Consider the following 5,027-nt stretch of genomic DNA (forward strand, 5'->3'; position numbering starts at 1 on the left):
TTGTCTTACCTGTAACTTTTAATTTTTTAAATTTTCATAAATTTGGGATAAACCATTCATGACTTCTACATCTACTTTTCTAAGCCTCTCTCCTTCCTCTTGTCTACGCCTCTCTTCCTCCTCTTGTCTACGCTTCTCCTTATATCAACCTATGCTTCCCTTTTTTTTTCCTTTTCTTCTTGTCTACGTTTCTCTTCCTCTTGTATTCTACGCTTCTCTTTTTCTTCTTCCATCTTCAAAAATCAGGCGAGGGGTCTGGACGTATCCATTTCTTTGTCAAAATCAGTAGATCTTGTTTTGACCACTAAAAGTTACTAAATATTTCTTTGATCCCACCAATATCACCAATGTTACACTCTTTAAAAATAACTTTATTCGGAACACCAACAATATTACCACACTTGTTTACAATATCTCAATGACACCTATAAACTTCAAAAATCAAAATGCTACTACTGTAAATATACGAAAATGGTTGCGTTTCGATTTAATTTGAGTTTCTTACCACTCCCTAACACGTGTTTCTGGGTCTACCCGTCATCAGAGAGAGTTTGTAAGAAAACTCAAACTAAACCAAAACGCACCGACTACTCTGGCAATTATAGAAAAAATAATTACCAGAGTATGCTACTAGAGACATCTAGTGATGAAAGACTAGATGTCTCTAGTAGCTGTTCTGTAACTGTTCTCTAGTAACTGTTCATCACTAGATGTCTCTAGTAGCATACTCTGGTAATTATTTTTTCTATAATTGCCAGAGTAGTCGGTGCGTTTTGGTTTAGTTTGAGTTTTCTTACAAACTCTCTCTGATGACGGGTAGACCCAGAAACACGTGTTAGGGAGTGGTAAAAAACTCAAATTAAATCGAAACGCAACCATTTTCGTATATTTATCGTTCTTACTCGACGCAATGAGTACAAGAAAGATGGTAATTTATATGGGTAAATTGTTGATGCATAGTGGAATATAAATATTCCCAGCATCGCTCCTAATGGCTTGATTAAGCGTGAGTATACAATTTACTTTAATTGCTATCGACACATTTAACTTCTGCTACTACTGTCCTTAACTGTCAAAAAGAACTGTTTGTATATATTTTCTGACATTCCAAACTTAACTAATGATTTCATGAATTTTTGAATTCGAACTCGATGATTTTTGATGTCATCTTGAATGTTCTTTAACTACTTCTTTTGTTTCATCAGGGGACTTTTTCTATGTGGGATAAATCTCATGGATCTTTCGTAGCAATATTTTTAATATTATACTCGTAATACATTTTTATACCTAACTTGTAATCTGCTTATAAATGTTTTAAGGATTGTCTGAAATTGTGGTTTTCTAATACAAATGAATTGGGTCATCTAAAAACGAACCAACATTCAGATACCGTAAGCAATTACGGAATATTTATTAATTCCGTCACTGAACAAGAGAGTTCTTACCGTTGCACTAATTAAATTACGATTCTGAAATTATCCAAGAATTACACTGACCTCTGTTGGCGAGCTGATCCAGCAGATAGGATGTAAAGATGGAAGAGATGAGGAGACAGGTCAGTTTCAAGATATAAGTGGATGGAGAAGGAATAAGGACGTTGTCGGTTGAAGTACTCGCTATCGCTAACAAGGGTCAATTTAAACGGAATCTGATGCTGATACTGCGAGAGCTAATTTGGAGGATTATTCAGATTCTAATTAATTATTAGATAGCAGTGAAGTAAATAACATTGTTAGTTGGATTTCAATTAGGAAATATCTTTGGCTAGGAGTGCATTTCAAAATACTCGTCGATTATTGGAGAGATAATTCAAATAAAATAATTACACGATAGGGCAGCAAATAATTATATTGGAATTTATTTTTTTATCGATTTTAACTTCCCTCTTAACCGAAAACAGGTAAAAATCACAAATTAGGGGCTTTTATTTTTATCTATCTAGTATTTCTCACTATTTATAGACGAATTTTACATCAAACTAATTAAAAACAACTTAAATTGTTTACTATATATTTAGAGAAATGTTTTTTTACGATCAATTATTATGATACCAAATAGTAAAAACGAATTTAATCTTTCAATATGCTGGATTCTTCAAATGCCAATGATAATGTCATTTTTGCTTATTTTTTCCACGGAAAAATTTCCGAAATAGTTTTTAAAACACAAATCAATAATAGTCTACAAGCCCATGGGAGATTTTTAATGGGCCATTTGACCCAGTATTAATCACATTCAAAACAATACTACAAGATGTAATAACAACTTTAGAAACGATGCCTTCAATTCTCATCGGTACATGTCAATCACTCTCTCTTGTCGTTTCCCCATTACTGAGGATCGTGATTTTGTTAAATATTCCTACCAATTTTTCTAGATTGGTCTCTATCTTCAGCTGCTCTAAGAGCTTTCCAGAATAAGTTTTCAGTTTAATTCTTTATTTGGTCGGATCATCTAGTTAGGGATCGTCCTCTTGATCTTTTCCCCAAAACGTTTCTAGAAACAATGAATCTCTCCAAACTATCGTCACCTCTGCGAATCACGTAACCGAAAATTTGCAGAATACGTTGCAAACATATTGTAGACAGTCTTTTTTTAATCTCTAGTTGGTTTAGAATGAAAAAGTTTGTCCTATAAGCTGTCCAAGGTATGCGCAGCATTCTTTTCCATCACCACATCTCAAAGGCATCAATTTTTTGAGGCTTGCGTCCGTGAAGGGTCCAATTCTCTGTTCTGTATAGAAATATTCACCAGTCTCATCTCAGATATTTTGAGAGATAGACCTGTTTTTTCAAACTTAAGTTAGGCGACTCATCGCATTTTTTGCCATACCAATACGTCTCCAAACTTCTGCTTCACAGTTACCATCGTTAGTTATACTAGAACCGAGAAAGACAAAACTGTGCATTATCTGATATTCGTGTAACATGTTAGTCAGTTGAATAGTGTGGAATCTGTCAATCACCATTATTTTTGTCTTAGCTTTATTAATTTTCAGACCAACTTTATTGCTTTCGTACTCAACTCTTTGCAGGAGATTAAACATTTCTTGCTCATTTGCTACTATAAGTCTAGTGTCATCTGCAAACCTTAAATTAGAGATTTTCCTACCAGTCACTGTTACTCCACTGATACAGATTTTTAATAAATGTCACCAGGTGTATTGGTGTGCCCATTTCTATTAAAATCGACCGTGGATTTTTCCAGCTTACACAAATAAATGCCTTTAGCTAGTCAACGAAGCATATAATAATAGATACTTGAAATTCTCTAGACTTTTCAATGAGTTTTCTCAGGTTTAGGATTGGTTCCCGTGTACCTTAATTGGTAATGTAGATAGATGTGAGTCACAGGTAAGGTGAACTTACCACTCAATGGAGTAAGTTATTTTTGGCCAAACATTTTTGTACGGAATTTATAACATAGGTAGAGATAGTGCAAACACTCCTGACCACGGCGCAGTAGACGAAATTTGGTTTACAATAGAACCTTTCTGCCTTTACGTGAATTTTGACTACGCCTCCATGGCCAGGAGTGTTTGCACTATCTCTATGTAATATAAAAATATTGACCTGCGACCTAATGCCGTACAAAAATATTGACACCAGGAGCAGAGAAACTTTTTTATATTCGAAAAACTTTTTCTCTATTTTCAGTAATTTGATATAGTACGGCATTCATACACAACGTTTAAAATAGGTATATATATATATATATATATATATATATATATATATATATATATATATATATATATATATATATATATATATATATATATATATATATATTAATTTTTGCTGTAACGTCGTACATTTTGGCTGTGACAGGGGTGAGAAATCTAGGACGCAACCCTTAATCTGAACCTCCTTGCTTTGTGTACCGATAAGAATTGGCGGCATAGTTTCAAAAGTTGTTTTTAATATTGTATTGACTTATATCCGAGGAGGAGGTTGTCAATCCTCTACCGGACGCGTCCCCAGGTGGCGGATAGGGGAATGCCTCCCAGGTATGGGTGGTATCGGGGAAATGAAATACCCGACGCGGACCAAAACTGACAACAGTAGCGTCTGACCCAGAGTGGGCGGCTGCAAACAGCGTCTGACCCAGAGTGGGCGGCTGAACAATAGGTCCTCCAAAAGGGGGTTGTGGCGTTAGGCGTTAGCAACCTAGCACACTTAAAAAATCCAAGGGCTAACGAACAATTGGCAGAAATGAAAAATTTTAAAATTAATCCCCGGGTGGCAATCCACAGGGAGCCCCATCGGATACTCGGATACGGGGGGGGGGGGCACTTCTGCTTTGGGTTCAACAAACCCGGCTTCGAAACTCAACCGAAGACAAAGACAGAGAAAACTAAGAATCGGCACATGGAATTTGCAGGGCTGGAGAACAAAAGCCAGTGAAGTAACATCAGAATTCGAAAAGATGAATCTCGATATCCTCGTCACAACGGAAACAAAAAAGAAAGGAAACGGCACGGAAAGAATAGAGGAACTAATCCATTGTTGGAGCGGAGTAGAAAAGAAAGACCGCGCAAAAGCTGGAGTTGAAATTCTACTAAAGAAGAAATGGGAAAAATCTATAGACGATTGGGAACCCATAAACGAGAGAATTGCCAAACTGAAAATCAAGATGTATGGCAGAGAAATTATAATACTAGCAACATACGGTCCAACGGAAGACAGTCCAGCCAATGAGAAATCGAACAACTTCAGAAACAAATAGATAAGAGAAAACCTAAACAAGAAATAATAATAGTGGGAGATCTAAATGGAAGAGTCGGAAGAAAAGACAATGACAGAACAGTTGGCCCTTTTTCAGAAGACACAATTAACGACAACGGAGAAAGATTGGTAGAACTATGTGAAGTAAATGATTTGAAAATTATGAACGGATTCTACAAACACAAAAATATACATAAGTAGACATGGACTCAAGAGACAAGAAAACTAAGATCCATTATTGACTACATTATCATGAACCACAAAAGCTCCATCAAAGTGAAAGACACAAGAGTGAAAAGA

Source organism: Diabrotica undecimpunctata, chromosome 8 (assembly GCF_040954645.1).
Source record: "Diabrotica undecimpunctata isolate CICGRU chromosome 8, icDiaUnde3, whole genome shotgun sequence".
In the NCBI taxonomy this organism is placed as follows: domain Eukaryota; kingdom Metazoa; phylum Arthropoda; class Insecta; order Coleoptera; family Chrysomelidae; genus Diabrotica; species Diabrotica undecimpunctata.